The sequence below is a fragment of the Triturus cristatus genome, chromosome 5_1 (assembly GCF_964204655.1).
Source record: "Triturus cristatus chromosome 5_1, aTriCri1.1, whole genome shotgun sequence".
Taxonomy (NCBI): Eukaryota; Metazoa; Chordata; class Amphibia; order Caudata; family Salamandridae; genus Triturus; species Triturus cristatus.
The window spans coordinates 298500319-298523272 of NC_140587.1; the positions used below are offsets into that span (position 1 = coordinate 298500319).

At 44.5% G+C, this 22954-nt stretch overlaps 1 protein-coding gene across 2 annotated transcripts in view; it reads right to left on the reverse strand.

The window, feature by feature from the left end:
- FER1L6 (fer-1 like family member 6) overlaps positions 1 to 22954 on the reverse strand; it is a 974281-nt gene that overhangs the window by 544657 nt on the left and 406670 nt on the right. The window lies entirely within an intron of this gene.

Here is a 22954-nt window from a genome sequence, read left to right on the forward strand (position 1 = left end):
TGCATCCTCCTCTGGTGTGGTCGACAAAGAAGTGGCATCAGCAAGTAAAAGAGTTTACACTGCATCCAATTGTGGTCCCAGACCTTCAGCCTATGCCTCATATACGGTTCAGTCTTTATTCAAGGATTTTCAGGCTCTGGCAGATTCAAGAGAATTGTGATTGTGCTGACAGACTCTTATCCATGGAACTACATGTCAGATTTCTCTCTGACAGTTCCTTCGACCTTCTTAGTGCTTCTGCTTCAGCCTCCTTTATCTCTGCTAGGCGGCACATCTAAATGCCCTCCTGGAGGGTTGATGTAGAACATAGAGCAATCCTGAGTTATTTGCCCTTCATAGGAGCAAAAGTATTTGGTCTTGAATTGGAGGATTTATTCCAAAAAAGTTTCAGAGGACAGAAAACGAAGGACTCCATCTCGCATTCCTGCAAGAGGCCGTTGATTCTTCAGTAAGAGAAGATTTTCTTCTCAGAGGCGAACAAGAGAAGTATTTCAGCCCTTCCAAGGTAGGGGTCATGACGGAGGTGCCCCTATCTCTGAAAAGGCCTGATCCAACAAAGTGGATCCTCCAAGTCCACTACCCAAAAGTCTTGACTATGCCTGTCAGGTCAGAGGCAGGCTTCATCATTTTTTCGACAAATTGGAAGAATCAATATCCGATGCTTGGGTGTTGGATATCATAAGAGAAGGTTACAAACTAGAATTCCAGAACCCTTCAGGATCATTTTTTGTAGAAACTCCACTCCATGGCAACCCACAGAGGAAGATCACATTCCTTCAAGACATTCAGGATTTGGTGGACAAAAACACAAATATACCTGTTCCACAGGAACAAAGAAAAAAGGATTTTATCTGATATTTTTTGTTGTTGTCAAGCAACCATTAGGAGACTGCAGGCCTATTCTGGACCTCAAAAAGTTGAATGCTTTCATTCGGAGCAGACTTTTCAAAATGGTAACTTTCCAATTGATTTTTCCTTTGATTGCTCAAGGAGATTTTTTTAGCCCCCATAGACTTGTTGGATGCATATCATCACATTCCTGTTCATGCTCAATTTCAAAGGTTTCTGTGCATTTGTGTCTCAGGCAGACTCTATTAGGTTAACGCCCTTCCTTTTGGCCTTTGTCTTGCTCCAAGGGTGTTTATTAAAATACTCAACCCTTTAGTGGGTTTGTTGCATGATCAAGGCATACATGTATTTCCCTACATTGATGACTCACTAATATCTGCATCTTCTTTTTAAAATTTGCAACTGTGTGCAGTGTCCTACAGAGCCATGGGTTTTTGCTGAACTACAAGAAGTCTCAATTTTACCCCTCTCAAACTCTTCGAAACATAGGAGCAGTGTTCCAGACTCAGAAGGCCATAGTGTTTCTCCCAGAACAAAGGAAACAGAAATGAGCTTGACGGTTAAAGGATCTTCTACAGAAGAATTTTGAGACAGAGAGAGAATGGTTAGGATTTTAGGGAGAGATGGCATCTCGTTTGGCAATTCTTCTCTGGTCCAGTCTACTCTTGTCCCCTTTGGTTCAACATCTATTGAGTCATTGGAACCCGTGGTTACAAGATTTGGAGAACTAGATCTCAGTCACTCCTTCAGTAGGGCATGATTTGAACTGGTGATTAATTCTCCACATTCTGAATAGGAGGTTGTCACTTTTGAGTCCAGACTCAAGGGTAATAACAACAGATGCCAGCCTGACCGGATGGGGGGGCAGTTCTGGAGGATCACTCAGTTCAGGGTTTATGAAGAGAAGAGGAATGTATCCAATTGGAGATGTACTGTCAAACAAAATGAGACCCTGGACCTGCAGGGGTGAAAATATTATGCCTTTATTTCACTGCCTGTGAAAATACTGTTCCTGTCATGATGGTGGCAGCATACCACATTTTGTTAATCCATAGTTGTCATCAGACATTTGTATGTGTTCCAAAGGAGTAAAGACCTACTGGCTAGAAGGTCCACTTCTATGTGGTAACCCACATCCTAGTGCTAACATACCAAGTGTATGTTGTGGGTCTTTATGTATGTGGCCAGCATGTAGCATACATGTGGGTGAACAAGAGTCAGGGAGGATGGTGGGATGCATTTTGAATCTAGGCTGGTCTGTGCACAAGATGGAGTTGAGGTTGTTTTCCCACAAAGTGGAAGTGTATTGATGGCATTCCTGACACTGGAGGGAGGAGACTTAGACCCTGAAGTGAGGAGAGAGGAGACAAGGTTCCTTAGAAATTCAGAGAGGCCTTTTGATGGGAGGAGCTGCTGATTTGTCTTCCGGTAGCCCCGTTGAATGGTTAATGGTGTGCGTAATGGGTGGGACAGCAGCCTCTGTTGTTCAAGGTGAAAGAGACCCTTTATACGACCCCAGCCTTTTGTCTTTTCCTTACAACTGCTAAGTGTGGCTAATAACAGACAGGTGCACAAAGCTCACACCGATAAGTGTCTCTTTAATGGGTGCTCTGTGCTGGGTACTACCCCCCTATGAGGACCATCACTGTACACAAAGGATTTATCTGGACAATAGCCTGGAAGGACAGTTAACAAGGAGAACCACCCAAACTGTTTTGAAAGTGGGGACATCGGATCCGCATCTCCTGTCTACCTTTACTCGATGAAATAGGACCCACCTGTTTTTCAATTTGTAAGTCCTCCATGACCAAGGAAGAGAGTGCTATGTAGAATACTGCTGTATATGTGTCGACTTGACAACCTTCTTCCCAGGGAGATGGGACATCACTTGAAGTATTGCCTTGCTGGAAGAAGTAGTTCATCTGACCTGAGGTGGCTAGAAGCCATCCCGCCTACTGACAGAGAGAAGGAGGTTGCCAACCTTGCAGTAGGTGTGACTATCTGGAAAAGGCCACAGGCATTAATACCCCAGGACTTTGGCAGGCATCAAGCTCTCCTGGTTGTGGTTCCAGGGCGGGCCTGTGAATGCGCACCATTACTAACACTGAGAGACAAATGCTGAAGAGGTTGTACTTGGCCCAGTTTTGCAGGGCCTTAATAGGATGGATGCTGGGGCAAACACCCTAAACCCCCTCAGTTGATGCCCCTGTAGTCCCTGATTGCCTGTGGCCCCTGAATGGGATTTAACAGTGAAAATAACTCTTTAATGTTATGCGCTTGTCCACTAAACATCCACCAAGTTACCATAACATGTCTTTTATACCATGGGCAGAGCAAGCTAATTAGACCGTGAATTCCACATAAAATGTTATATTTAAACATCCAAAAACTCTAGATTCGAGAACAAAAAGAAATGGTTTCGTCAATGCTTTTTCAAGCTTTCTTTTAGTACTATTTTGCGTTCACATTCCACGCATGATCAGCTTGTGGCTGTTTTTGTTTGCTCTTGTTTCTGAAAGTTTAAGCTATTATTCAATATACTTTGGCATCATGAGGGTTTTAAGTTGTTACATTCAGGGGACCCCAAAATATATATTGGTGGCCCCATAAATCCTTAAAATGTCCCTGAAAGGCTGAAGGCCAAAGAAACACACCGTGATTCAAGCTCAATCTCATCGTCTTGTTCACATGTTGCAGCCTGCATGAACAACCCATCTTCCAATGTTAGTTCATGTGCATAAAGGCCCCCGCTCAGTGTGAGGTGAAACTTTTCAGCCAATGTTAAGAATGCTTGAATGCTAAAACCTACTTATTTACTGCTGGTACATTACAGCAATGAAAAGCTAAGCTTCTTTTGACACAGCTCTGACATCAAGCAGGAAACCATGCACTGCCAAGTCTTCGCTCAGCTCTTTTAAGTCTCCGTAGACTGACGAGATGTCGTGAAAGGCTGGGCACAGATCTGCTGCTGCTTCCCCTGAGTCCATGGAGACGAGATGGAGGCAGTAGGATGACGGATGGCAAGTTGCTGAGTGCCCTGCCTCTCTTGGGTCTCTGCAGGCTCTGGGGAGGGAGGCTTGTGTCTGAGAGTTGATACTGTGAAGGGAGGAGGAGGATGGGGCGAGGATACCACGTACTTTTTATAATATTTGACAGAGTGGAGGATCTAACTGTGAAGGGAGACAATGGCACGATTTCTGATATCCATCAAAAAATATGACAGGAAGAAGGGAGAGTAGTCCAAATGTGTGGGGGAGGAGTGGTGGCAGGATATCAGGTATGCGTTTAATCAGGAAACGGGAATAGAGAGCACCTCTTATGTAGGTGGGAGGGTTGAGAGAGAGAGCATTTTTGTATGGTTCTACCATCCTCTCCACCTGCACAGATGGTCCATGGGGGCAGCCTTTAGGAGACTTTTATAGTTACACATCCAACATTAAACTGCAGATTACAAACTTATTAATTTACTGAAGCAGTTTACAGGAGAAAAGAAAATAGTTACAAGAGAAAATCAGTGGACCACAACAACAGAAACTAAAGAAAAAAAGTTAAATAAACTGTGGGAAACACGGAGAGAGTAAACAAAATAACAGGAAGGTATCCAACTCACCAATCAAATGGGAATAGTTAAAGTGAGTCCATGCTGAGGTACATACAATAATCAAACTACTGCAATTCAGAAATGAGGAGAAGAAGATGTCTGAGAGAAACTGATCTCGTGAAAGCATCATTGGGGCTCAATGGGGCATAGGGGAGGAGTGGATGGAGGCCGGAGAAGATTCAACTAGAGTACATGGAAGGGAGAGAGAGCGGACGGTGAGGGCTATAAGGCAGAGAACAGTGAGGTGATGAGTTGAAAATGGACTCTAAGAAGGAGGCAGCCAGTACTAGGATGGACAAAAAGTGTCTTAAAAAACAGAAAGACTTTTCAACTCAATCAAGTTAGGTAGCCGGACAGGAGGCGTCAATAACATGGAGTTTTCTACTTCAGGGCTTTAATTGACACCACGCAAGACACATGATTTCTCCTCTTTGCGTATGTTGTCGTTTGGGCCACCATGGCTGACAGGGATTCTCTTATTGACTCCTACCCATCCATACTTCTATATATTACTTCAGACCGCCTCTACAGAAGTAATGCCAATTGTTTTGGACAGGAAGCTGAATCAGAATTGTACTTAGTCAGCTTCCATAGTGTAGACCTGGGTAGAATACAACTACCCCAGGAGAGATAACATGAAGCTTCACACAGCCACTTCTCCGGCTAGGTCTCCAATGTTTTCCAGACCTACCCGCTGGCCTGCTGCCTGAGATCAGTTTCTCACAATCTTGTATCCATTTGCACAATCAGATGTTTATGTTGCAGAAGATCACGATGTATCCAGGAAGTTCTTGGACAGAAGTATTTCTCATATTTTGTAAAGTATTAAGAACCCACCCCTTAGGAGTTACTTATGGGTACTAAGTAACCTAGTAACACACGTCAATCCCTCTTGTTCAGGGGTCCAAAGGCTGACATGGGTCACAACAACATTAAAAACACCAACCCAGGACCATAAATACTTGGCTATGGGGAAACCACGGAGAGCCCTTGTATGGCAATAATCTGGCCACCTCACCTGCCCATAACGTAGAAGAGAGCATGGGTTTGTGGGGCTCAAATTATTTTAAAACATTAACTATTTCAGGGATTACTGTTCAGAATAACTGGTCAGTCAGATCTGTCAACTATAATGTTTGGAACACCGACTGCACTACATGATGCAGATCCCCCATACCTCTCCAAAGCACTTGGAAAAGACCTTGAAATGGGACCCAGCCCTTTGGGGAAAAAAGAATGAATGGAGATCCTGCAAGCTCTTTCCCATTCCTACAGCCAAACATACAATCAACCACTGGTACAATGCGCAAGAGTAGCAGCTCTATGTGATTTTGGGAATAGTAGCTTTGCTCAATGTATTACAGAACTGTAGTTTATCAGCTATACACTTCTTTAGGTAAATTATTTAGTAACTGCCTCGTCCTCAGAATAAATGTCGGTTGGCGTATCACTGGCACAGAAAAATATGCATTTTTACCTAAGCTTAAAGTAATTTAGGCGGACGCATCATATGGCTTAGGTAAAGGTTCAAAACATTTGCACATTGCACTCTCCATTACTTTACACACAAAGCAAGAATGCATTCCAAAACTGGAAAATAATTTTTCTTACTAGAGTTCCCATACAATGAAAGATAGCAATATTCTCAAAGCCATTTCTAATGTGATTTAATCTAATCTGCACGTTTCCTTTGCAGAGCTAGGTCTCAGCCAATCCAAAGACATAGTGCTTCATTTACTAATGCATGTGTCGCAGCGCTGTACTTGTGCAGCTTCTGAAATGCAAACTTTGCACTGTCCTGAATATCGGACACAATGCAAACTGCCCATTCCCAAGCAATCGCCGAAATCCTATGTCATAAAACATTTATGAGGCAGGTTGCTTTCAATAAATGCTTCAAAATAGCTGCAAATTCAGCGAGGGAGGCCTGCCAGGAATGGAGGCCACTGAAACAAAATGAAAGTGTGACAGTGTGAAAGGGACATTCGGTCCTCTGCCAGCTTCTACAGATGGCCACAGATGCCACTCACCCAGCGGAATCTGCCACTCATGGACAGCTTCCAAACACAGCCGCTACCCATCACAATGGGCAGAGGGGCTTTGCCCCCTTACCTATTGGCCACTATAAAGAATGTCTGTCAGTCTGAGCAAAAGTCAGCCCGACCGCCACTCTTTATTTACAGGCAGGCAGCCAGGAGCAAGACATGCTCCAAATCTGCAGGCTCCTGGGTGCCTGAGCAGAACTTTGCCGGACTCAAGAAATCACAGCTCCTGTGGGCGTGACATCGTCAGCCTGCTAAAGCATCTGGAGCCCCTCCCCCTCATGACGAGGGGGAGTGTTACTAATTGCCTCAAGCTTGGGCGCTTCGATCTAAGTGCCTAGGGCCGAGTGTCAATCACTGACACCATCCCACTCTGTGACAAATGAGGGACTGCTGCTTTCCCTCAGGTCAGCCAATGAGGGAAGGCATCACCCCCAACTCTCCTGGGATCTCCGAGGCAGAGCTGTGCAGGTGTGATTTTATTTTTAATGTATGGTTGTGCGTGAGTGTGTGAAAATTTGCAAGTGAGTGTGTGAATGCATGTGTGTGAGTTAGCGTGTATGTGTTCGTGTGTGCCCCCCCCCCCCGCCCCTCTCCTTGCTAAAAACACAGGCTGCCACTATCCAAACATTTACCAACTGCACAAGCAGTCAGCAAACTTCCAATGACTGTACAGTGGTGGGGAGCTGGAGGGTAGGTGAGACATTTACTTTCCTCCCCTTTTCCTTACGTTTTACAAGGATTTGCAGTGTTAGCATTGGGAGGTGCAAAGATATTTGTGACTTGCAATGCAATGTAAAATGCCACAGTGATACCTTGCATTATCTGTTTCTCTCCCCTCAAAGCCTGGCACTTTGAACAGCAAGGGTGAAACATATGTAATACTTTTGACCTATATATTCCCAAATGAAAGATAAATCACAAGGTGCTCATGCACAAGCTACTCATTTTTCTGTCGGACAGTGCTGTCCTGCCATCTTTCTGGTACAGTGCTGTCTTGCCATCTTTCTGGTACAGTGCTGCCCTGCCATTGTTCTTTCGGACAGTGCAGCTCTGCCATTGTTCTTTCGGACAGTGCAGCTCTGCCATTGTTCTTTCGGACAGTGCAGCTCTGCCATTGTTCTTTCGGACAGTGCTGCTCTGCCATCTTTCTGTCGGACAGTGCAGCTCCGCGATCTTTCTGTCGGACAGTACTACTCTGCTATCTTTCTGTCGGACAGTGCTGCTCTGTCATCGTTCTGTCGGACAGTGCTGCTCTGCCATCTTTCTGTCGGACAGTGCTGCTCTGCCATCTTTCTGTCGGATAGTGCTGCCCTGCCATTGTTCTGCCAGACACTGCAGCTCTGCCATCTTTCTGTCGGACAGTGAAGCTCTGCCATCGTTCTGTCGGACAGTGCTGCTCTGCCATCGTTCTGTCAGACAGTGCAGCTTTGCCATCTTTCAGTTGGACAGTGCCGCTCTGTTTCTTTCTGTCGGACAGTGCAGCTCTGCCATCTTTCTGTCGGACAGTGCTGCTCTGCCATCTTTCTGTCGGACAGTGCTGCTCTGCCATCTTTCTGTCAGATAGTGCAGCTCTGCCATCGTTCTGTCGGACAGTGCTGCTCTGCCATCGTTCTGTCGGACAGTGCTGCTCTGCCATCTTTCTGTCGGACAGTGCTGCTCTGCCATCTTTCTGTCGGACAGTGCTGCTCTGCCATCTTTCTGTCAGATAGTGTAGCTCTGCCATCGTTCTGTCGGACAGTGCTGCTCTGCCATCGTTCTGTCGGACAGTGCAGCTTTGCCATCTTTCAGTTGGACAGTGCTGCTCTGCCATCTTTCTGTCGGACAGTGCTGCTCTGCCATCTTTCTGTCGGACAGTGCTGCTCTGCCATCTTTCTGTCGGAAAGTGCTGCTCTGCCATTGTTCTGTCAGACAGTGCAGCTATGCCATCTTTCAGATAGACAGTGCTGCTCTGCCATCTTTCTGTCGGACACTGCTGCTCTTCCATCGTTCTGTCGGACAGTGCTACTCTGCCATTTCTTAATTCAGTATTCTCTTTTCAATGCCACCCACTACAAACTTCACTCTCAAAGTCTAGCTGCATGAAGCAACCGGACAACTGGACTATTGCTGTCATTGTTAGAAATGAGATTGGTGATTGGTTAGGGCATGCGCCTAAGCCAGGCAGAAACCACCACTCTAGTCAGGGCAAGGAAGTTAGACGCTGAAGATAACCCCTGCTCACCCCTTTGGTAGCTTGGCACGAGCAGTTAGGCTTATCCCAGAGGAAATGTGTAAAGCGTTTGCGCAACACACACACAGCAGCAACACACTAGGCACACCACAAAAGAAACACCACACAAGGTTATATCAAAAATAGCATTTGTATTATCATAAACACATTAGAAACATAATCAAACATTTACACCGTGCCAACTGGCACTAGGCAATATTCACAGGGGATTAAATACAGGACAGGGCCAATCGGGCCACTGTCAGAACCATTAGAATCACAAGTAGTAAATGTACAACACAACCAATAACTACTGGCAAAATCAGGAACTTAGTATTGCATCCTGCAACATAAATCACATTATGCAATCAGCATCACATTAGGCGGAAAACACATTATGCACCAACCTCATAAGCATAAACACATTATGCAATACTATCCTAGCATAAACACATTATGCAACAACCTCATAAGCATAAACATCAGAGGCAAAAATTATGGTGCATAAATCACATTTGCCATAGGCACCACATAAATCACATTAGGGCATTGGCGCCCTACCAAACCGACCACTGACCCCCTGGCCAACTGGCCTTCTCTCTGGGGCTCAAATGCCTTATGTGCAAAATGTCAGGGCTTGGCTGCACAGGCAGCAACATCCAAGGGCGCGCAATGAGCTGGGGCAGGGCACAAGTGTATGTCACTTCTTTCTTATTGTGAAAAACAATATGCCCCTAAAGAAATAATAGCACTGGCACTCGCTGTGCCTTCAGTTCCCCACAAAAATGTGCCCAAACATTGCTGCTGCCTGCGCTCTCGCAGGGCAGCTGGGATTGCCAACCGACTCTGGCACCACCGTGCCTGAGGAGCCCCACCCTGGGACTCTTAAACATAAACTTGCCCCACGGAAAATGGCACTAGCACCAATGTGCCGTGAGTCCCCCACTGGGACTCTTCCAAACAAAGTGCCCCCTCGGTGCAGCTGCCCGCCAACTGGTGGTGCAGCTGGGGAAATAAATGCGGCACTGGCACTACTGTGACCTCTGGACCCCCACTGGGGCCCTGAAAACAATGTGCCCCGCGTTGGAGCGGCCCGCTCCTCTGCGGGTCCACTCAGGACAACAGGCACCAGCAATGTGTCTCGTTTGGCACCAACAATGCTCACTGGGAGCCCCACTCACCGGGGCTCTCCGTCGCTGCTCCCTCCTCACGGGGAACCAGAGGGCCAGGACACGGACCTCCGGCTTCCTCCTTCCTTCGCTGGGGAGCACGGAATCTCGTTGGCAGGGCAACAACCTGACACAGGTGAGCCGGGGCTTCCTGCCCGGCTCCTGGCATTGACCGCAAGACGCCTCACAGGGCACGGAGCGAAGTCTCCATCGGCCCCGCCCACCATGAGGCTTCCTCTTACCTCACTTCCGGTGGGCACTTCTTCTCGGCCACAACTGTGCCCCAACCAGGAAGCCGTGCCTGACTTCCGGCCCGGGCCTAGGCGGTGATTTCACCAGCAATCACGAGGTGGGCTTCCGCTGTAATTAAAACCAAACACAGGGTGGGCACCCGCTGTAAATCACAAACGCGGGGTGGGCACCCGCTTCGGTCAGCAAAAATGCGGAGTGGGCTCCCACTAAAGCACACAAATGCGGGGTGGGCATCCGCCTTGCAAAGTGGAATAAACATGGGGTGGACAGCCGCGAAAAGCTGCAACATGCGGGGTGGGCACTCGTTCCTTCCCACCGCAATGCGGGAGAATCCCTACGTCGGGATTCCCTCTCTAGACGTCGCAGCTCAGCACTCTCCCCGGCCTGGGAGAGAAAATAAAGCGCTCATGAGGCGCTAAAGTCCTGGAAAGTTTAGGAGCGCAGCTGGGCCCAGGCAGGCCAGCACACAGGGCCCTCCAGCAGGGAGGCAGTCCCTTGCGGCGGTTCCTCCTGAGGCCCAGCAGCCGCAAGCCCCCAAGCACAGGAACAGCACCACATTTCATGGGGTCACAGCACCTATATTTATATTACATATCTTGTCTTTGTCTGCCCTGGCACAGGGCTTGGGGGAACCAGCCAAAACTGGTTCAGGGGGGAATTAAAGCACTTTGTTTACAAGGCTCCTCTTCCCCTTCGTCAGGTGGGGGCTCATCATCAGACACTCCACAGGGGGGCGGAGCCAGGATTGAACAGGCTAAGCACAGATCTATTCAGAGACCAGGGACTTCTCCTCCCACTACTGCAAATGCAGATGTCCCATTCAGCCAAGTGCTGACTCACCCTACCCCTCCTGGAGCCACACACACGTCACCAGCCCCTGATACTCAAAAGCCAGACATGCAATTCACATCAGGCAGGTAGACACATAGCACACAGAAATGCCAACTTCTAAAAGTGGCATTTCTAAAATAGTTATAATAAATCTGCACACACCATTGTGCAGCATTTATCATTACCATTCCAAATATACCAAACTTGACCACGCTGCTTCTCTCATATCAGGAATTACCACGGGGAATCCCCAATGCATTCCTATGGGAGGGCAACCCCACAGCAGTGAGAAACCAAAATGGCTGTTTGTCACTACTGGGACATGTCACACACTTAAGGTACATGTCCTATCTTTTACCTATAATGCACCCTGCCCATAGGGCTAGCTAGGGCCTACCTTAGGGGTGACTGACATGTACACTTTAGGTGCCACGTCACAGCGGCAGTAACACTGCGTGCACAGACCCTGCAAAGGCAGAGGCCTGGGATAGTTTGAAAGGCTACTTTGGTGGGTGGCACAATCACCGCTGCAAGCCCACCAGTAGCATTTAATTTACCAGCCCTGGGTATATGAGATACCACTTTACAAGGGACTGACAGGTAAATTAAGTAGGTCAAACAGGTGTAGACCAATCTTACTATATTTACACAGAGAGCACACGCACTTTACACTGGACAGGAGTACTAAAGTGCCCAGAGTCCTAAAACCACCAACACCATGTCAGAAAAAAAGGATAGGAGAAAGGCAAAAAGTTTAGGGATGACCCTGCAAAAAGGGCCATGTCCAGCAGTCATCCATGAGAAATCCCACTTTGCATGGATATTGATAGGCACGCAATCCATCATTTGCTGCTACGCTTTATAGAGTGTAGTTCAGTATAGGTGATTGTGTAGAAGAATCTGAACGTATGCGCAAGTACACAACGAAAATAATTGTGACTCTATTTAGAACTATTGACAAGTAAAATTCAGTAATTTAAAAAAGTAATTTTATACTTTACCTATATTTGGCTTGTGGAGATAAATGTGCATGACTTTGCATGCATTCGTAGTAACTCTTTCAACATTTGCATTAGTTATTTATTCTGCATTCCAGAATACTTAGATCCATATGCAGTTATTCTCGGTCTATTGGGTTATTTACTACTGCCCTGAAATTGTGTGAACAACACTCATATCTGATTTATTACACACAATACACTATCCATCAAACCTTTCTTCAAATGTTCTTCATTCGGTTGGCTCAAGCTGGATGAAGTTACAGTCATTGGTGTTCTATCTTTGAATTGCCTCTTTGAATCACCTCAACTCTCTTGCCTCTTTTCCATTTCTCTGTCTGCTGCTCTGTTTAGCGCAACCCCAGCATAGTGTTGTCTAAAGGTATAATCAAACTATGCATCAGGTCTAGCTAAAGTCTAAATATGTTGTAGATATGTTAGTCATGGTACTGACCATTAAGGTACTGCATACTTACCTATGTCCCTATCTCTTACATAATCATTGTCTGATCTTGATCAATATTTTCCTACTATATTCCCATATAGTTTAATGTTAAACTCTATAATAACATAATCTCAAATATGGCCTCATTATCCAGCCGATGGACATCACTAAATTAATTTCTTTGTAAAAAGATATGTATACAAAATCAAACGCCATACCCCTTACCTAGATACAAAGTAGAACAGTTAAAACCAAGAGCAGAGTTAAAGTAGGTCCATGCATGAGATTTGAGACCACTATCTTCCGAGTCAGACACTGTACAAAGAAAAAGACCTTGCATACTGCTGACGCCAAGCATAGATTCTGGGGGAGTTTAATATTCTTTCAGTTTTGAGCGATAATTAATCTTGCCACCATCTTGCTCAAAAACATTAATACAAGGTTATAATACTCATTCAACCCAGGTATGATGGTGACAACACCAGATTCCAGATTCCAACCAAGGCGTCCATCGAGACAGCTGACTATACAGGTCCAGAATGATTTCAGTCTGGGGCAAGTTGTGAACTTATCAATCCTATGAGTATCTGGGCCCTGGCAGCCCAGGCACTTTTGATGATAGGCTGTCACTGTGGTCCATTTTTGAATCTCAGTTTGGGCTATATAAAAGTGAACTAATTTGTAATATTGTTCTATGCATCATCTTCATTGAATGCTCCACATATTACAAGTGACTTGTTTTGACATCCACCTTGACCATCTACTATCCCGATGTATAAGAAATGGGTTATTAGTTGTGACGGATGTGAGGCCTGCACAAGTAATAGTTCCACAGTTTCCCCTTACTGGGAGCCTTGTACCCCATTGTAGCACTTGACTCTCTCCGGGTGGTGAAGCAGAACAGCCCAAGGCATACTCAGAGGAGATGGAGTGGGCTAGTAATCACCATTTACTGGCACACAATATTAACACTCAAAAACATAATCGTGCAGTCAATACTTTTTCTTTGAAAAAGTAAAAGGAAATGTATTACAAACACAGTACTAAATACTATGCATTAATTTACAAATATATACATCCAGGAGATAGAAATACCTTGGTGATACTCTAAAATCACATTTGACCCGGAAAGGGTCATGACCCCCAAAATCACAGTAACCCCCCCCACCTAGTCCAGATTGTACATCATAATATGAGGGATATCATTTTACATAAGGCAAGCCGGTTGGCTTTGTCAAAACAGCTATCACAACAACATATATGATAAGCCTATGGACTTTGTCAAGGGATCACCACAACAACATATCTGGCAAGCCTACTGGCTTTGTCAAGCATCGCCACATTAAAAAGACCTATCACCACATTTTAGAAATCCCATCATTATTCCACTCCTGGCTGCCCCATACTCCGCCCTGCTGGCACTCCTAGTTGATGGTGTGGGAGCCAAGCAGCTGTGTTCTCCGGGCCTGCTCCATGTGGGCAGGCGTCTGCTTTGCTGGTTGCTGTCTCACTCCCCCCAGACAAAGGCAGGGCGCCAGATTGAGCCCATCATCACTGGAGGGGGAGAATTCTGTCCCCCCTTCCTACCATGAGTCAGAGGTCCAGGGATGGGGTCCTGGGCCCCCTTTATAGTTTATGCAGCCCAGGGGATGGGGTCCCCAGGCCAATAGAGAGTCTTGGCAGGGGGCCCCACACATGCCCCCTCCCTGGAAGAATAATTATTTAAATCTTATTCCTAGACCTGGCGCTGGTCCACCTGTGCTAATTTTTTTCAAGAAGTCAAAGGTCACTAGCCTATAAAAGGCCATTAACTTGGAATCCATTGGACCACTTTGGGCGATCCTAGGCTTGTTTTACTACTGGCGGCAACCTCTAGCTACCAGGAGCAGGCATCCTGGACCAAAAGCAACATACTTTGCAGGTAGGTGGTGCCACTAGCTCCCTAAGCCTGCTTTCCTCCTGGTCTTTGTCTCTGGTGATCCTCCCCTCCTAATGGGTGCAGAAATCCAGATTTTTCCCCCAACTGGTCCTTAGGGGGGTGTAAGGGAACCAGCCTAACTGGTTTTGGAGACTCTCATTGGTACTGGGGTCAGCTTTGGGCAGAGTCCTTAGTCCCCAAGGGCATCAAGGGTTTTTTCCTTCTATTCGGCGCTGTTGCATTACAGTTCCAGAGTCCAACAGCAACCTTTTCTCTCCCTTGGGCAAGAGTTTTTAAATGTGGGTGTAAAGTTCTAGAAGCCAGGCACCCCTGGCCAATTCTAGAGTGCCACGTCACCCCTCCACCCCTGTCCTAACCATCCTCTACACCATGCTGGGATAATTCAAGATAGCGCCATCAAGTGGTTGCTTTTCATCATCTCCATTGGGGACCTCAGCTCCACACCTAGCTGATATCACTGCCAGGGACTTTCTCACTTAAATTCAAAGGGGAGACCCTCATGTGTTGGTTCCAGTTGTCTGGGAGTCCTCGTTTGTTCAGTGGCCCTGGGATTGGTACAGTGCGACAGCTAATTAACAGAAGCAATTTTTTTCCACACCCATTGCTCTTCAGGAGCTGAGTGAAACAGTGTTAATTACTCCTTTTGTGTGGGGAGACCTTTGTTTCCACTGTTGGGGAGCCGGGGAATTAACTATCCCAGCAAGGTGACAAAAGGCCTGGACTCTGATCCTAAGCTGAGCCAGAGAAACATGACAATTCTGGATGACCCATAAGGTGTAAAGAAGAATTTTTGGGACTTGCATATTCAAACTTGGCGCAGAAACAAAACTTCACTCTATGGCATATATATATGTATATAATAATGTGATACCGTAGATAAAACAGCAATTCCTACTGACTTTTCCTAGGAGTGCCCACTAATGTTCTAAGGCCTATCCCAGTTCAACATATTATTTAGCAGAATGCTCTCTGAGCCAGGCTACCTGTGCGCACTTATTGGGCTGTGCACCATGGTAGTCTCCCACACTAAGTCCGCACATGTGTTCATGTGTAACCAGCTAAGAGTCCCTTGGTGGTAAACATGCACAGTCCATTTACCATGTGATTACACTGGGTGAGACACAAGTAGTGAGACTTATCAACAGTAAAACGTCCAAAAACTGGGTGATCCAAAAGCAAAAAATCTGGGCGTACAAAATGAGTGGAAGCCAATTGCAACACTGGGTATCATTGTCAACTACAAAAAACTAAGGGTGGGTGGCGAACTCTGCTCTGCCAGCGGAGTTTTGCCAACTCCGCGCTCCACTGGGAATGTGGAGTTCAGTTAATACTCAGATTCCGCAGCGTGGCGGAGTTTGCCCCTGCCTCCCACCCCTATAAGGAGAAAATAAGGAGTATTACCTGGATCTGACGTTCTCCGTGACTGGGCTGTCCTCCTCCTGGCTGTGTCCTCATCCTCGGCAGTGCAAAACCCCTACACTGCAGGACAAGAGAGGACAGCTCATGTGTGTGCATGCGCACATGCACAGTCCTCCCAAGTCATGCAGCAAAGGGGTTTTTCACCGCCGAGGATGAGGAGATAGGAGGAGGACAGTCCAGGCACGGAGAATGCCAGATCCAGGTAAGCCGTAAAGCGGGGGCCAGCCTAGGGGTCAGGAACCCTCCAGGTCTGCTGCCTGAATGCATAGTTAGGGCAGAGCGGAGTCGAATTCCACTGGGTTTTTAGGCAACGCTGCGGAATTCCGCGTAGTGTCACTCCGTCAACTCCGCCCACCCTTACAAAAACTTACATAAGAATCAGTAGATACCAGAGCTGTAGAGGAATCTGTCAATTACCAGCTGGAGACGGCTGCACCAAGCAGGATCAGTTTTATGGTCAAATGTGCCAGAACAGCAAAGGATTTAAAGAATTGATTCTCTGTTATACTGTATTGATTTTGAATATTCAATGACTTGACCATAGAAAAGTGGGTAAGCAGATGGTGTTCAATGACACATTGTTCAAGCCAGCCACAAAAATAGATTGGGAGAGCTTAATTCCTCTACAGCACCACACTGTTGTGAATACCAGCTATGCAATGGATGTTTGCACTGTTCCTCCAAATGTTTGACCCTATCTCAACTTTCTAAAACCAGAAACGTTTTGTATGGTATCTGGAATTGCTGATGAATAGCAGTTAAAATAGCTGAAAATAGGCAATGAATAAAAAACACAAGGAGAAGAGGGAGCAACAAACCTCAAAAGTCTGACAAACCTTTGCCCTTAGGCTGCACAGTAGGCGAACTGGAAATTTGTAAGAGTAAGCCTCCCATCTTCTAACGGAAGCTGTAGATACCATGATTGTCTTGGAGGTCTCTGATGGCCGCATATAAAAGATTAAGACGTTAAATTGACCATTAAAAAAGAGCTGTTGGGCACTTTCACAAATTCAGCGATTGTGCTACAATGCTCATCAGCACAAAGTTAGCACGGCCAAATTAAGATAGCTGCAGTCCTGTCCGTAGGTCCTCATTCATCAGTCGTGTATCTTACCCAATGTCTTTGATCTTACAGTGAGACACAGACATTAAATATCCCTTGATTATTTGGTTGCTTTTTTGAAACCAGTCTAAAGGCTGATTGTGATGCTGCCAGACCAAATAGCAACTGTGCTGGCCGAGGCGATGCACGTAGCACCATAATTAAGTTGTATTGCTATATGTTGAGAAGATAGAAAGAGCATCAAAACGAAACAGGGTATATAGTACACGCACTGCGTAATGGTAATTTGGTTGTTGATTAGTTGTTTCGTGCTCCAAGGTCTCGCTTTCCGAAAAAGAGTGAGTAGAAACGTGAAGAATGCACTCCCCAAAACATGGGGTGTGTCCCTCGGGCACAGATATAGTCCTCTCAAGGAGGTTTCAAATGTTATTCAAATGAGTAAAGATGAACTTTCATCAATTTGAAAAAAGCTTTATTCTTCTTTTTTGTTGGCGTTCATTTCAAACACGTCACAGTGAACATTGACTTAGGTTACATATTCCCAATGCATTTCGGCTTGAGCCTTCATCAGGGGAGATCTACAAATGGTAAAGAGGATGGGTAAATGTAGGATACAAAAATAGCGTGGCATTTATTTACATTGGATGTTATTGGTTAAACGAACAAACTGAAAGGTAAAAAAAGGTGAAAGAAAGGCGGGTTAGTCGGAGCGATAAAGAGGTCGTTTACAAAGAGCGGATCCTCGTGTGTGTATGGCTTAGTCTCAAATAGGGTGTATAGCTCAGTCTCAAATGAGGTGTCTAGTGCTTTTAGTGAGTATAGTTCCCTAAGGAATACCCAAGGAGTGGTTACAAGTGGTAGGAGGCTACCGCGAAACGTGCGAGTAGAAAATATAAGTAAAGACGTGTAAAGTGTTCTTACCGAGTGCTTAACGCCTCATCGTGTCGTCCGTGTGGTCCGTGTGTGGCTGTTCGCGTCTATACTCGTTTTAGGACGAGTTTAAATATTGAGAGAAGGACGTTAAACGTGTGTCACGTGTCGAGTAACAATGTGTATAAACATAGGACTAAACGATTGTGGACGTGAAAATGGTGAAAGGACTGGTGTGCCCGTAGCATTAAATATGAACATAGGACTAAGGAATTGTGAGACGTGAAAATGGTGAAAGGACTAAAGTGTCCGAAGTTACCCAATTAGTCTCATTAGCGTATACTGCGTCAATGAGAATGTGTAAAGGAAACGTGACATAATTACAGAGTGGTGATACATATTGTTCAAGGGAACAGTTGTGAGCAGAACAGTCAGTAACGAAGGTTGGTTATAAGTCGGTCTAAATCAAAAATGCGTTTTGCGATAACTAACAAAATTAATAATGTTAATAAATCAATGGTTAAACATATTCACAAATCATGTAGCAATGCGGGTATGAGAGATGAGTATTTGTATAAGTATTTATAAATAACATGAAAATTCAGTACGGTCATTTAAGCCGTTCGGCTTCATCGAGTTCAAGAAATAAATCCAATGATTTTCTCTTTGCAGCATAAAGTTGCGATTGTCTCTCCCTTCTTTCTTTGTTACTATTTCCAAGACGCAAAATTTTAGTTGACTAACATTGTGGCCAACTTCCAAAAAGTGTTGGGCAACTGATGATTTTTGTTGTTTAGTCCTAATGTTGGATTTGTGCTCGTTGAGTCTTATTTTCATTTTTCTTTCGGTTTGTCCAACATAAATTTTGCCACAGGGGCATTTGAGCATGTAGATAACATTAGATGTATCACAGGTTGCCGTTGTTTTCAATTTGATTTTGTGCCCTTTCATAGGGTGTGTGATGTAATCACCCTTGATGATGTTATTACAGTTGTTACAATTTAAACAAGGGATAGTTCCTTTGAATGAAAGTGTCGTAAAAGATGGATGTTGTTGTTTCAAGATTTCACCTATGTTCTTGTTGCGTGTGTAGGCGAAAATTGGTTCCTCATCAAAAATATGGTTGAAGTCCTGTTCTAATCTAAGCAATTGCCAATGCTTTTTGATTATTCGTCTGTAGTTTGTACTCATGGTGGAATATTTGGAAACTATAGTAACTTGATTGCTGGTTGGTTTGGGTAGTGTGGTGAGAAGTTGGTTCCGGTTTTTGGAATCAGATCTTTCTTTCGCTTTATGTAGTACCTGATCAGGGTAACCACGGATTTTGAATCTTTGTGTGAGCGTGTTGAGTTGGTCCAGTGATTTATCATGATTCGATACAATTCTTTTTACTCTGAGCATTTGGGAGTAAGGAAGATGTTGTTTGAGTGGTGGCGGATGAAAACTTTGATAGTGGAGGGTATTGTTCCTATCTGTGTTTTTTCTATATAGGTCAGTCTCAAAACCCGTAGGTGTTTTAATGATGGTAACGTCCAGAAAGTTGATGATGTCAGGATGGATGTTGAACGTGAATTGTAATCGTTGGTCAATTTGGTTAAGGTTGTCAAGGTGATTCCTAAGAGCGTGGTTCGAGCCTTTCCATATGATGAAAATATCATCAATGAATCTGAGGTATAGTTTTAAACTGCTGGTCCAAGTAGGTGAGCTTAAGATGTGATCCTCCTCAAATTGATTCATGAAAATATTGGCATACGCTGGGGCAGCGCAATTTCCCATAGATGTGCCAGTTAGCTGTTGATACCATTCATTGTTGTGTACAAAGTAGCTGTGGAAAAGGGTAAATTGCATTAGTTCCATCAAGAAAACCTGTAAGTTGTGTGGATGTTTGGAATGTAACAATGCCTGTTCAATCGCCTCTAAACCCATTTGATGAGGGATGGAGGTGTATAAGGAATTAACATCCACTGTACATAGGATGATGTGCTCATCTTCTGATATGGATACTTGGTTGAGTTTAATTAAGAAATCAGTGGTATCTTTCAAGAATGATTTCATAGAGTTAACACTGGGTTGAAGATGACGGTCTAAAAATTTGCCAACTGGTTCATGAAGACTACCACGTGTAGAAACAATGGGTCGACAGGGAGGTTTAGTGGGATGCTTGTGGATTTTGGGTACCATGAAGATAGTTGGGCTTTTTGGGTTGGATTGAATGAGGAAATTTTGAACCTTCTCATTAATGATGCCATTGTCAACAGCGGCTTGTACGATGGTCTGTAGAATCACACTATATTGTGTTGTAGGATTACTTTCCAATTTCAAATATGTTTCGGAATCCTGGACGTGGGTCGATATTTGAGAGTTGTAATAATCAGAATTGAGTACAACTAGTGCTCCGCCTTTGTCGGCTTTGGTACAAATGATGTTAGGATTGCCAGCGATGGATCTTAAAATGCCTATCTCTTTGTTGGTGAGATTACTGCGTGTTGATCTGCTTCTGCTGTAATTGAGTTTAGATAAATCGTTCTTTACACATGATTCAAATAGGTCCAAACATTTGTGGCTAACCGGAGCCATAAATGTACTTTTAGGTCGTAAACCCATCAAGGGATCCTCATCTTGTTCTTTAGTGGGTGTCAAAATGTTGTCAAAAAAGTGTCGGAGTCTCAGTTTCCTCATGAGCTTGTAAAAGCTGATGTGCAATTCAAGTAGGTTGCTGGTTGTTGTTGGTACGAAAGATGTACCTTTCTGTAAGACTTTCAGTTCGATGTCACTAAAGGTGTATTCAGAGATATTAATGACCAAGTTGTTTATTGATTCGTTTTCTTTGTGCGGTCCCTCTTGGTTGAGGTGGTGCGAGTATGTGGAAGATCCTTTTCTTTGGTTTTTTCTGTGGCTCCTCCTGGGTCGTCTTGTCCTGTGGGGCCTACCTCTAAAAAAGGAGTCGTTTCGCTATGTGGGGTTGTAGTAGACGTTGTTGGTGTGTCTATTGGAGTTGTTGTTGGTGTTTTGTCCTTTGCAGGAGGCCTTCTCTGTGGTTGTGTGTGATCACTGTCAGAAGAGGAGGTTTCAGTATTGTTAGTATATGGTTTGTTTTGTCTCCGTCTGGCGTAGATTTCGGCCCAGGAGTATACCTCACCCATTTTATAATCCGTTGTGTCCCTGCGGAACTTTCGGATTTTGCGTTCGTTGACTTCAGCTGAATGTTTTGCCAACTGTTTATTAATGTCCTCCAAAATTACATTGAGATCCTCTGCAGTTAATGATTTTTCTAGTTCGGTTTTGATGTCATGTATTTCTTTAGTGAGTTCCTCCAAGATAGTTGATAATTCTTCTATAATTAATAAGATCAAGTCTAGGGAGCATTTATTGAGAATTGCAAACCATTTATCTTTAAACTTCTGTTGATTTTTACATAAGGATGGTTTAAGTGGTATTCTGAGTCCCCTTGGAATTCTCTGAGCTCTGTGGTATCTGATCAATGTACTCGCATGTAAGCGTTGGTTGATTTGTTTCTTCGAAAGGTATAAAAGCTGACGTGTATTCTGCTCCTTTGTGTTCCTGGTTGAAAAGGTGGTTACATCCTCTTCTATGAGAGCGTAGATCCTAGATACTTCCTCTTGACCGTAAGCAAATGTTTCTGCTCTTGTATCCGTTAGATGAGAGATTTCGTCAAATTGCATGGTGATTTGGTTTGCGTGCTGCGTGCTAACTTTCGGAATGTGAGTATCAAAACGAAACAGGGTATATAGTACACGCACTGCGTAATGGTAATTTGGTTGTTGATTAGTTGTTTCGTGCTCCAAGGTCTCGCTTTCCGAAAAAGAGTGAGTAGAAACGTGAAGAATGCACTCCCCAAAACATGGGGTGTGTCCCTCGGGCACAGATATAGTCCTCTCAAGGAGGTTTCAAATGTTATTCAAATGAGTAAAGATGAACTTTCATCAATTTTTTACAGAAAGGTACATCTTTCGTACCAACAACAACCAGCAACCTACTTGAATTGCACATCAGCTTTTACAAGCTCATGAGGAAACTGAGACTCCGACACTTTTTTGACAACATTTTGACACCCACTAAAGAACAAGATGAGGATCCCTTGATGGGTTTACGACCTAAAAGTACATTTATGGCTCCGGTTAGCCACAAATGTTTGGACCTATTTGAATCATGTGTAAAGAACGATTTATCTAAACTCAATTACAGCAGAAGCAGATCAACACGCAGTAATCTCACCAACAAAGAGATAGGCATTTTAAGATCCATCGCTGGCAATCCTAACATCATTTGTACCAAAGCCGACAAAGGCGGAGCACTAGTTGTACTCAATTCTGATTATTACAACTCTCAAATATCGACCCACGTCCAGGATTCCGAAACATATTTGAAATTGGAATGTAATCCTACAACACAATATAGTGTGATTCTACAGACCATCGTACAAGCCGCTGTTGACAATGGCATCATTAATGAGAAGGTTCAAAATTTCCTCATTCAATCCAACCCAAAAAGCCCAACTATCTTCATGGTACCCAAAATCCACAAGCATCCCACTAAACCTCCCTGTCGACCCATTGTTTCTACACGTGGTAGTCTTCATGAACCAGTTGGCAAATTTTTAGACCGTCATCTTCAACCCAGTGTTAACTCTATGAAATCATTCTTGAAAGATACCACTGATTTCTTAATTAAACTCAACCAAGTATCCATATCAGAAGATGAGCACATCATCCTATGTACAGTGGATGTTAATTCCTTATACACCTCCATCCCTCATCAAATGGGTTTAGAGGCGATTGAACAGGCATTGTTACATTCCAAACATCCACACAACTTACAGGTTTTCTTGATGGAACTAATGCAATTTACCCTTTTCCACAGCTACTTTGTACACAACAATGAATGGTATCAACAGCTAACTGGCACATCTATGGGAAATTGCGCTGCCCCAGCGTATGCCAATATTTTCATGAATCATTTTGAGGAGGATCACATCTTAAGCTCACCTACTTGGACCAGCAGTTTAAAACTATACCTCAGATTCATTGATGATATTTTCATCATATGGAAAGGCTCGAACCACGCTCTTAAGAATCACCTTGACAACCTTAACCAAATTGACCAACGATTACAATTCACGTTCAACATCCATCCTGACATCATCAACTTTCTGGACGTTACCATCATTAAAACACCTACGGGTTTTGAGACTGACCTATATAGAAAAAACACAGATAGGAACAATACCCTCCACTATCAAAGTT